This window comes from Anser brachyrhynchus, assembly GCF_964034855.1.
Source record: "Anser brachyrhynchus genome assembly, chromosome: 18".
NCBI classification, from domain to species: domain Eukaryota; kingdom Metazoa; phylum Chordata; class Aves; order Anseriformes; family Anatidae; genus Anser; species Anser brachyrhynchus.
In genome coordinates this window covers 5,181,298-5,192,972 of record NC_137711.1, presented here as the reverse complement: position 1 = coordinate 5,192,972, position 11,675 = coordinate 5,181,298, and the positions used below count along the sequence as shown (strand labels likewise).

Sequence of the window (11,675 nt, the reverse complement as noted above, 5' to 3'; positions counted from 1 at the left end):
TCCTGTAAAACAAATCTTCTGTGACCTTCAAAGGTGCCCACAGAGTCATCGCATTTTGTCTCCATCTTCTCTCACTCCCTCTGCTCTTCTTTGGCTGCTTCTTCTGTCTCTTCCTAAACCACTCTCATTATCTTTTCCTTCCCTGCTGCTTTTCACATTTGATCTAGATTCTACCAGGAAATGTGTCACAGAGGCTTTTTCTCCTCTGTTTTCAAAGCCATTTTTTCCATGTTTGTTCTGTGGTCACAGATATCACACACCATGAGATCTTCAAAACAACAATTACTGTAGCTTCCTGTTGTTGGAGCATCAAACATTTACAAATTAAAGATCTAGTTCGAATCACTGTTTCAGACTTGTTTCTTTTGAATAACAACAAGAGCATTCAAACCATGAAGCTTGAGAGAGTGGAACCAGGTTAAGCAGACCACCAGCCATCATGAGAGCTGTGATGAGACTGGAAAGTTTTGACAACACTTGTATTGAACTGAATCTCCATGTCTCTTAAGGATAACACTAAATTACTCAGCATAGATATTTTTAAAGTGGTCCTGGCCAATAACATTTTTTTTTAGTACCAGTGACTCTGGTTGAACTCATCACTATAATTGCTTTTTATGATCTAATGACTCAGAATACTTTTTTTTAGTTATTATTATTTAATATTAGAACAAAAGAAATGCCTTATTATGGATGAAATGACTATTAAATGTAAATCCTAAAATTTGGCATTAAGAATACAGAATTAAGGAAGTAAAAAATCTTATTAATTTGATTACTTTTATCAACAAAGTATGAAAGACAAAAAAAAGAACTTTAAATACAAGTGCTTTTTTGATTCAAAAGTGTTCTCAAGGCTAGACATATGTGATGGTAAGCTCAGCTGGAAATGTATTTTAATAGATGAGTCAGGGTTACAAGAAGATGGAAGAACTTTCTTTACTGGATGCATTGCTGCTATAGGGGTCTCTTATGAAGTGCATTTAGAAGAAGGACCAATGGAAAATAAATGGAAAAGAGCTCATTAATAAGGAATTTAACTTATTTTTTTCATTGGACAAAGAGAATTTAATTCTGATCAGTGCTGTGAGGTATTCATAAAATGGATTTTACAAGATGAATGAGGCAATCCCACTTTGATCCCTAATAGAAGGTGTTTGCATAGCAACCCCGTCACTAATTGCACTTCTTGACAGTCTCAGCAGCGTAGTAAGTGACTGCAGGAGCTGTGTGGTTTGCCCTTATTGTTTCTAGGTCAAATTTTACCCGCACAGAATCTCCTGCACATCCGTCACAGGAACTATCTACAACCTAGGGACAGAGGAATTCGTTCTCCTGGACATTTAATCCATCACTTTTATGAGCATTAAATTGACACAGACGTATGTCATTTCTTAATCTGACATCAAGTATTTTTATAGTATTATGCAAATATGGACATAAAAGTGGGGTCTGTAGTTACAGAAACGGTGGTTTTCGCTCTATTACAAAATTGTCGTGGGTTGCACAACCCTATCAAGCCAATAGGCAGGACTTGCTGAAAGCTTCCTTTTCCCCAGCCAAGGTGAAATTCTAAGTGCCACATGAGATGTCTGTGGGGAGTGAAATTCTATCAGGAGGTTAAGCTAATAAAACTAAACATCTCACACAAAAACTGAGTTTCTTCTAGCATTTTGGCACAGGCGAGTTATTACCATAAGCCTCCACAATAACTACTCTCCTGATCTGTTGAACAGATAGCAGTCACACAAACATTTGTAAGCAGCTCCACAGCTGCCAAAACAGCTGCATCAGGGACATGACACCGCTAAGAAATGTTCCCAGGTACTCACTTTTCGGAGCTGCTGGTGCTGACGGGCTCTGTCAGAGCAGCAGGACGGCACGCGGTGGCTCGGGAAGCTCTCAGCCAATTTACGCAGCGGAGGCGAGCTGAGCAGCACCAGGCCCTTAATGAGGCACGGGAACAAGTCTGACAGGTGAAACTCCTCTCCACTCCCAGTTTACATGAGAGAATAAATCAAGCGTTTCTGGTAAATAAGGGTGGGGAAAAATACCTTTCTGCATTCTTTTTACTTCATAACAAATAGAATATGGGAATCCAGCCTTCGCCTTCCTGCCTTAGCAGTGTATGTGCTAATGGATGAAGCTGATGGTTTGACAGGGGTTTGATTTAGAGGCTTGAGAGGCAAAGCTCCTTCCCTTTCTTAGGTTTAGAGTACAAATTCAGAAATAAATAAGGCTGTCACTGAGTGACTGCTTCAAACGTGCATGTGGTCATGGTAGATATGCAGTCTGACAAAGATCTTCTTGGCTGGTAAAACAATTTACTGATGCAATTTTTGAAGGAAATCCTATTCTTCAAGGTTCTAATAGGAAAACTGGTTTTGCAATAACGCTGCCTGTAAGACCAGGACAGCAACAGGTCCCTCGTGAGCCCGCGGCGAGGCTCTGAGCACTCCACCGAGCTCAGACTCGCACCCCCTTGGCTCGTGCCCAGGTGCATCCCCGTGGCACGCAAGCTGGCAAACCAACCTGGGGTCCCTCAGAGGTGGGCCTGTTTTTTTTTGACATGCGTGGGGACACGTGGCAGTGGAACGTCCTGCAGTGGGCTCAGCCACAGTGTGGCGTGGCCTCCTCAGGGCCAAGGCTGCAGGCTCTGTGGAGGTAGCCCTCTTTTTTTTTTTTTTTTCTTGCTGCAAACTGACCCGGATTTCTGCTTTACGGAGTCTTTTTTTGAGCATAGTGCGAAGGAGAAGCATCCCGTACTGAAATGCATGTCAACAGTCTTGTGAAACAAGCACCCCTCCCTCCCTCGGCCTTCCCCCAGCCTAACTAATAAGGTCATCCCACTGAAGGCAGCTTATAAATAGCTTTCCAAACACTAATGGAATTAGTTCTGCCCTAGACAACTTTTCCAGGGTGACACAGGTATCTAAGAAGGGCTGGCTGCTTGGCATACACAGCCACTCGCAGTGGAAATAATGTTGAAACATAAACATTTACCTGATGTCATAGCACTCTTGCTGCCAGCATTAAACCTGAAATGGGATTACAGCATTACTTAGTAATATAATAGAGAAGATTTACTGCAAGTAAAACAAGTGATTTTAGAGGGATGTGCGTTGTAGCAGATTAGATTAGGTTAGGCTAGATAATTACATTTAAAAATCTGCTGAAGGTTTCTTTTAGTCAGTGTATTTGAGAAAAGGGTATTTTTCATGGCTACAGAACCCTCCAGATTTTGTGGGGACAATGAACAGCTTTGTTGGGGAATAATTCAAACGTACTTCAAGTCAGTAGGAATCTTTAATATTATGGCAATCAATGGAAAATGAGTAGGCTAGCTATAAAATCTCAGAGTGATGTTTTAAAATTCTTTTACTACTTAAATCATCTGTGAACTGAGCCATTGAATCCCTTTGAAAGCAATAGCTGAATTACGAACACCTTAAAATTTGGTGTGAGATCTACAATTTTATACTAAAACAAAAAATGATTTGTTTAGAAAAATTACACTAAATTTCAGAGACAATATGCATCAATTGTTCACTGATGTGGGGACTTCAAACCAATTAGACTTAAGCTCCTAAACAAGAGACAGACATGAAATTATAATTTGATTATCTATGTGACTAATGAAGTTTAATTGCATCTTCAGGAAAATAATGCAGAAACATTATTTTGCAGTCATTTGGCCTGTGTATCAGATAACAGTCCTGCCATGTATTGCATTTGAAGATGAGCCTGTTTCACATCATAAATAAAATTACGTAGATTTCAAATTACACACTGAGAAAAATAAAGGTCAAATTTGATATTAATCTATCCTTCCCAACAAACAAACAAACAACAATATGAAAAAGGCTTTTTTGTAAATGTGATAATATCCCATGGCACGCTTAGTCATAAAAACACAGCTTCTCAGATACCAGTCGTTGACATTGCTTTTAAAACATTGAGACTTTTTCATGTTGTGATTAGCAAATGTGTGCTCATCTGGATTCACAATGTACCTCAAAGGTATTTCAGCCAGGTACATTTTCTAGTAGGGTTGCAGTGATGTGTCTTACAAGAAAACTTTCTGTCAGATTGAAAGATCAAATTTCTCCTGGTGGATGTTAGGCAATCAACCCTCTGAGACGAAGAAGCTCCCACAAGGCCAGGAGGTGCTTTGTGTGCCTGAAAGGAGATTAGAGCCACAGAGAACAAGGAGAGAAAAGCAGCACTTGTTGGGCTGGGTACTGGCCTTGGACCAGCTGCACACATTTCTGAGTCACCGGGTGAACCGAGTCTGTTACTGACGGCAAAGAACTTGTATTTCAAACAGCACAGAAATATCCTGCTTTCCAATATTGATCCTGTAGTATTTCCTTTGTGAAACGTTAGTCATAATGTACCAGAATTCAAGGCTTGTTTAGAAACAACAAACGTCTGTTTGTTTTGGCTTTCAGTAACCGTACTGTAAGAGAGATGATCAGGGATTTCAACCTGCTGCTTACGGCTGGGTAAGTGCGGAGCCCTTGGAATCTCTCTTAGGTCTTCCAGCAGAAATAAGTATGTAATTTAAGCTAACAGGCAAATGGCAGTTTTTTTAAAAGACAATGTAGTAGTTAAATTCACTCATAAATAGAATTTTATACACAAGACCAAATCAGGACAACAGGACCTGGGAGCTAAGCAGCTGCTGCTGTATTCAGGTTTGGTTTGGACGGTACTGTCAAGGATCCCTGAAAAATTACATTTCAGGTTTTTAAACCAAAGGCATAATAGAATTCAAACTCATGAGATTTGGGGGTTTAGTCTGTCTCTCGGAAGCCTACAACAGCGAATAAAGAATAACTCTGACTGTGCTACTTTCAGTGTTTTTAGAAGCCTTCTTTTGAACATAAAGCTTTGACAGATGGTGACAAGAGCTTGTCTTCCATCTTTCTCTCTTGGGGTCAAGCATGAGTGGGGAGAATTGGATCTGGCCTGAAAGTGCCCATCATTTTCACCCTCTTAACCCTGCCAGTTAGGCAGCACTGGGCGAGCTGCCTCTCCTGGGGCTGTGGCAGGGCAGGGGAGGCAGCGACTTACAGGCATGGAGGTGACGTGAGATCAGTGCACCTCTTTCCAGGGAGTTCTCCTTTGGCCCCACGAGTGGAGGCTTTTGAAGATTTTTTTGTTTTTATCTATCTATATATTTATTCATTTAAACAACGTGTTACCCATGCAGAACAAATTGTTTCTCTTTGGCCCCGGTATTTCATACCTATAAACATTTTTACTTTCTAAAACTAAATGGAAAATGTTTACACTTATACCAAAGCTGGAATAAAACAGATCTACCTTTAAGTCCCTTCCCACAGACAAAGCAGACTACTTTAACTCATGTTAGGTTAAAGGCAGTTTGCATGGCATTGACGTACAAGAACTTTTATCCCCCTTTTTTCTTCTTGCCATTGTTTTTTTTTTTTTCTCTGCAAACATGTCTGCCATCCATAATCACTCTCCATACCTCATTTTTGACATCACAATCAATGAAGTGAAATAAGCTGTTACTTAATGGGTCTGACATAAAATCCATTTAAGTTAAAGGAAAAATTCTCATTATTTCCTATCAGCTGTAGGTCAAGCCTAAAGAGAACAGAGGGAGTGGAATTTAGCCCATCATTTGTCATCCAAGAGGAAATGGTTTCCACATCCCATTTGGACTACTTAGAGATTTTAAACATATTTAGCGAAAGAAAACAAATTGATTTCTTGTCAGTGGTTAAATGGTTGGAGTTTTACTGTGACTGGATATTCTTTCATTTTCAGATTTTTAAAATAAGTTTGCCTGAATTGTATTATTTTTTATTATTGTATTTCTGCTTACAAAGCTACTTTTTTTTTCCCCTCAATATTTAAGAAAAATCAAGTACAGGAGTTAAAGCCCAAGATGAAAGGAAGCCAGCAATACCAACGAGGAGCCTGGCTGCCTGCATGGCCATGGAACACCAGCTCGTGCAGAGCCAGGCAGCCTCTGACCGTGGGCTGCACCTCCTGCCGCGACCCTGCCGGGCTTCTCGCAAAGCAGCTGGCAGTCTGTCAGTTTTATTTTGTGCGTGTGTTTGTGTTCCTTAAATACATTTGGAAAGGGAGAAAACATCTATCCTCAAATGCACATAATTATCTTGGGTCTTCTAGGTTATATAATTAGAGTTAGTAAAGCACGAATCCTTTTTTCTCTTTTGCTCACGATCTTTTCTAAATGTAACTCAAAAGCAAAATGAACTTGTGTGTTACTAGAGGCCAGCAAATGCCAGACACACTGTCCCTGACATATCTCCAGCCTAAACAGCACTTGTTAGCCTTGCAAAGAGGGAGCAGAGGGGCTGGCAGGGACAAGACTAGCTGGGTGGTCATCTAGCTTGGGATTCTCCTGGTTAAGTGGAGATTAATTTCTTTCAGTGTTTCTGCAGAAATAACCTATGGAATTCAAGGACAAAAATCCAAATGCTCTCTCTCTTGGTTGTGGTATGCTATGAAGGATGAAAGGACTTCTGTTTCACAATGCCCCTTCTGGTCAATAGGAAGCTCCTGGTGTGTAGCATCTAATGCCAAGCTGCCGGGAGTCATGGCACTTGCAAGAGACGATGACACAGAGGTGTTGAGGGGTCTGACGCTTGATTTAATTCATCTACTCGGCTAGCAGGTAGAGTGATTGCAAAACAAACATCATTGCCATCAGCAACCTTCGTGGGCTTTGCCTCCACCATCCAGTTAATTTTCACCACACCCTTGTGAGAGGGTTGTAAATTGTATTATCGTTGGTGGAAGGAAGTTTCCAGGCAGATTCTGACCTGACTTCCCTTTTGGTTGTGGTAGATGAAAGCCTGCCGAGATCTGGTGGTAGATCTGAGGTGGCTGAACTCATGCTGCTGAAGCTCTGGCCCGTCGTTTAACAGCTGGAAGGCCCAAAGTAAAAAAAACCAAACAAACAAACAAAAAAAAAACCAAAAAAACTAATAACAGGGAGGTTTTTAGATGCCAGCTGTACAGAGAGTAGGCAAGCAACAAACCACAAGGGCACAGCACCCCTCGAGCTATTTTTCAGGACTGCAAATTCCTGTCCTCCAGATTCCTGGGTTTGAGGCTCAGACAGCAACATTTACAAGGAGAAGATAAGCTAGTTTAATAGACTCAAGAAATAACAGACAATGCCCCTGCCCAAGAGCTGAAATAGGGGTAACTGCATGTACACAGCACGGCTTTTCAGAAACTGTTCCTTTGGAGCAAACCAAGGATTGGCAAACCTCAGCAAGGCTTATCTTGTTCTGCCGCACTGGACGGTACAATCTTTTTATCTGTATCTTGTGGATGTAAAATCTCAAGGCCACATTTTTGGGAACGGAATGCAAAGCCTTGGAGAAAGGCCACGCTTCAAAATATGTTTCCTGTGTAGCTTCCCCAGCGGCTGGGATGCAGCACTGGCAGCAGATCACAGCCCGGGAATTCCTGAGCTTTGCTTGGACCATTCCTCTCGGTTGAGGTCACACCACTCTCCGTCTTTCTGTTTGCTTTTAGCAGGATCAATTTTATAAATTACAGGGCGAGATAGAGCGCCGGTGTGAGAGCGAGCCCGGGAAAGGCGCGCAGCTGCCCGTGGAGCGTCACGGCTAACCGCGGTGGCAGCTGGCAGTGCCCTCGGCCGGCCCCGCTCTGCTGTTATCAGCTGTGCGTGACTCACTGCAAACAGGCTCACGCTTAAAAGGAGTGTTGGTTGCCGAACTGCTACCGATTCTTTGTAATTTCACTGCAATCTTATAATGGTTTTTTACTTAAATATCGGTGTACATTATAGTCAGAAAGCTGCGAAGCTCTCAGCACCCTTGGCACAGGAAAAACCTCTGCAGAGGTCTCAGTGACATGGACAAAAGTTTTTAGCTGAATTTTCAAATCTGATATTTTCAGTTCTGGTGCCATATTGCAATTTTTCAGTGAAAACCCCGATTCCAATATGTCGCCAGCAAAGCTATCTGGGATACATTTGAACTAACTTTAATCATTTAAAAGATCTTTAGAGTGCTTCAGGGAATCTCCTTCAGGGAGAGATGTCTCAGCACACAACTGATCCCTCTCCTCTTCTTCCAGAATTTAAGGGAGCAGACCCTTAAGGTCTGCAGATTTAAGGCCAGCCCCTGGGCAGTTTCACTGACCTGTCCAGACCGAGGGATGCTCTGTGGCTCTGTGGACACACTTGCAAAGTAGAAGGTTAAAACAAATGGACCTTAGGCTGTGCAGTGTAATAGCTGTTAGTCATCAATAGATTGCTGTTGAAAGATGACTGATACTTTTAAATATTCAGGTTATGAATGAAATGTTAAAAGAATGTTTCCTTTTCACTTGAGATTTTATGATATCATGCAGCCATTTCCATAATTAAATAAGTGCTCAATTCTGTCTCCTGTAAAATAGATATTAATGGGGAACTTACTAAAAACAACTGCCAGAAATGTCCCTGGACTTAAACTTCAAAAATATCAATATCAAATTACAGTGATGGTGTAAGTCTGGTGTGAAATCACTAAATGAAATTAAGGTTAAATGTTTTTGGTTTTGAAATCAACCAAGACAGTTTGTTCCAAGTGTTATTTTTGTTGAAGCTTTCCTCCAGGCTCCAGCAGAGACCTGTGCTCCACCACACAAGGGGTGGCTTAAAAATGAATATTTCGAAACACAAAATCCCTCCACCTACAGCACAAAGGAATCATGCTGAAGCTGCAATATCAAAGGCCTTAACATTAGGTAGTATCAGAATCAAAGTCACTCTTAGTCTTTCTGTACATGTCTGTTATGGCACAATGTTTAATGCCAAAATCAAACCGTATTTTTCCTGCAGGAAAAATGACACACCGGGCAAACTGTTCACTTTGGAAGCAGCCGTTTGATATTTCATTTGCTCTTTACTTTTCAGTTCATGGCCTAAGGTTTTATCCAATCTGGGGGTCTCACCAAAAGCCCTCCTGACAATCTAACCTCATCCTGGGTCATCTGCAGAGCCATCCTAACCTAACTTGGGCACTGGCTGTGCTGTTGCTTGGATGCTTACGGCTTGATCCTGCGTTCTGGCGTGCAGATGGATGCTTGTGATAACTAGGTACAGACACAATTGTACTCGTGGCTGGGGATCTAAAGGTGCCCTTTAGACTGTTGCCTCTACCCAGTGCTATGCAGCAGTAGCTGAGCTGCATGTTACACAACCTACGGAAGAGAGCCAGAGGTCTGTAACAGAAAAAAAAAAAAAAAATGATCAAGATTTTTGTAACAAGAGAGAGGGACCTTAAATGGAGATGTTGTTTGTAGGCATCCCTTTGCTGCTAAGGAGCAGAGAACAAATATTTGTACAACAGCCTTCACAAATCCCCTCCCCCCGACAATAACAAGCTGCCAAAAGCTGCTTCTCCACTGAACTTTGCTGCAGGTGATAAGCGTGCCTGACTCCGAAAGCGACCGTGGCACGGCAGGAACGAGCCGGCCCTTCTGTTCGGCTCCAGGAGCTGTCGCTCTCGAGAGCTGCGACCCAATGCACCTTCACTCTGACTGATCAGCTCTGCTGCTCTGTGTCCCAAATCCTGCTTTTCCTGTAAGCTGAAAAGTAAAAAACTCAACGGAACTGTTCAGGGTGGTATTTGATGGAGGAGGGATGGAAAGCAGTGTCACGGGTGCACCAGCTCTGCCCATTGGCACTGCAGCCTTAAACTCATGGAATCATCTGGGTGGGAAAAGACCTTCAAGATCAGCAAGTCCAACCATCAACCTGACCTACTGAGTCCCACCACCCAGCCATGTCCCTTAGTGCTATGTCCCACACGTCTCAGATACCTGCAGGGAGGGGAACACCACCACTTCCCTGGGCAGTCTGTTCCAGTGTGTGACCTTAGCACCCACCAGGACAGGTCAGCCCTCGGGAATGCAGCCTGGTGTCTGCTGCTGCTGGTGGAGAGTTCCCAGCTTGGAGGGGGCAAAGGGAGGATGCCCGTCCTTCCTCCGATGCTCACACTGATGAGGGAATGAAACCATCCTTTTTCTTGCCAGAAAAGGGCAGGGTGGTGGGGACAGCCTGTGCTGAGTCGGCCCGGGGAGCGCTGCCAGCTCAGCCCAGCCCTGACCTCGCACAGCCCGGTGACTGCCGCTCCTCAGTGCAGAGCAGGGCTTGTTGTGACGGCCGGGTAATTAATGTGCCTCGGCTCCCTGGCTGTAAAATCCCCGGGGAGACGAGGCGTGCATAATTTTACTGCGCCACAGCTAGGTGAGCGTAACGCAGTATTCCTACTCAGGGATGGCCGTGCTTAGCTACCTGACTGTAAAACAGCTGCTTCCCTCGTTTAGCATTGGCAGAGCTGGTACCCATTAACCATCCTGCTTTAATAAATAATACCAGCTTCCCAGAGAGGGCACCGTCAGAACCTTTCGGCTACAGCAGGCTGGTTTTTGACATGGCCAAAGAAACTGCGATCACTTTGTGGTGCTGGGACTTCAGGCAGCATTAAAGGAGCAAGCCCTGTCCCATGCTGCTCTGCTGGCGAGGTTTGAAGCTGGTCTCTTCCATTATAAAATGGGAGCTACCACCAGTGTGGCGATGCCAGAGCCAAGAAGACCTCGACTAATGGCAGATCCTGCTTTGTGCAGAGAAATCCCACCCTGGTGCAGCAGCGCTGAGACTCCTGCCATGATTTAGGACCTAAGGGAATCCTTATATATGCACATACATCCCTACATACAGCAACATCCATGTCTGCAAACTTCTGCTCCATCCAGTTGCTACCCTGGTTTCATAACAATTCCTGTTTTCTCCTCCTTGGCTCTCCTGGCAGCTGAACTGTTCTGCCCTGGTTTGGGACTGCTCATCACCTGCATAAAGGCACTGAAGCAGCATCAGGGAAAGGTTTACTGACACTTCTCCTGTATTTCTGTACAGTTTAGTTGTGTTCTCTATGATTTATATTTTGTTTACTTTACCATCTATTTTTGATAATAGAATCTGCAAATATACATATAGAGCAAGACTGTTTTGTATCTGTATTTGACGTTGATAGAATAAATTACCTTTCCTACAGATTTTCAGTTATAAATCTGCTTCTATCATGTGCCGCACAACATCAACACGAGAAGGAAACGTTTGCCTTTACAGCCCTTTGCAAACATGGTTCTCTTCCAAGCTTTCTGCCTTGCTACTAAATAAATGTGTACACAAGATAGCGCATGTGTGTGTGTGTTACTACAAAAGACTATTATTTACACAACATCCAAACCTGTACAAACTCCAGTTGAAGCAGCACTTTCTAAGCCATGCGGCCATGCCCACACCACCTCCAGGACCAGAACACCCGCATGCAGCAGAGCCCAAACCTGCGTTCCTCTGCGGAGCCTCTGGCACCTGGAGCTGCTGTCCGCCAGCCACTTCCAGCACCGCCTCGACACTTTGTGCTCACTAAAGCACGCGGCACAGCAGGAGCCTGATTTAAAGGTCAGAGGCTGTTTCTCGCTTCACAGGCAGGCAGCAGCATGGGGCGGCTGGGTCAGGAGCGTGGGGCGAGGAGGGAGAGCTGTGTGCAAGTCACGGGCTGCCTTCAGCCGACTTGCACAGGACACCTCGAGGAGATGGAAACAAGAGTGAAAAGGAGTCATCCCTCTCTGTCCTCTCACTGTCC

General features: G+C 43.6%; 1 protein-coding gene and 1 long non-coding RNA gene across 5 annotated transcripts in view; one reads left to right on the top strand and one right to left on the bottom strand.

The window, feature by feature from the left end:
• Positions 1 to 2,996: 2,996 nt before the first annotated feature.
• Positions 2,997 to 11,675, bottom strand: part of SMIM36 (small integral membrane protein 36) — a 20,944-nt gene continuing 12,265 nt past the window's right edge. The window contains exon 2 of one of the 4 annotated variants that reach the window (XM_080560474.1): positions 2,997 to 3,038. The gene's annotated coding sequence lies outside the window, so the exon portion shown is untranslated. The other 3 variants (XM_080560473.1, XM_080560470.1, XM_080560471.1) reach the window with 3 other exon arrangements.
• LOC308179786 overlaps positions 9,263 to 11,675 on the top strand; it is a 23,611-nt gene continuing 21,198 nt past the window's right edge. Inside the window, exon 1 of the long non-coding RNA XR_013940537.1 lies at positions 9,263 to 11,491. This is a non-coding gene — a long non-coding RNA (uncharacterized lncRNA). The remainder of the gene's footprint in view (positions 11,492 to 11,675) is intronic.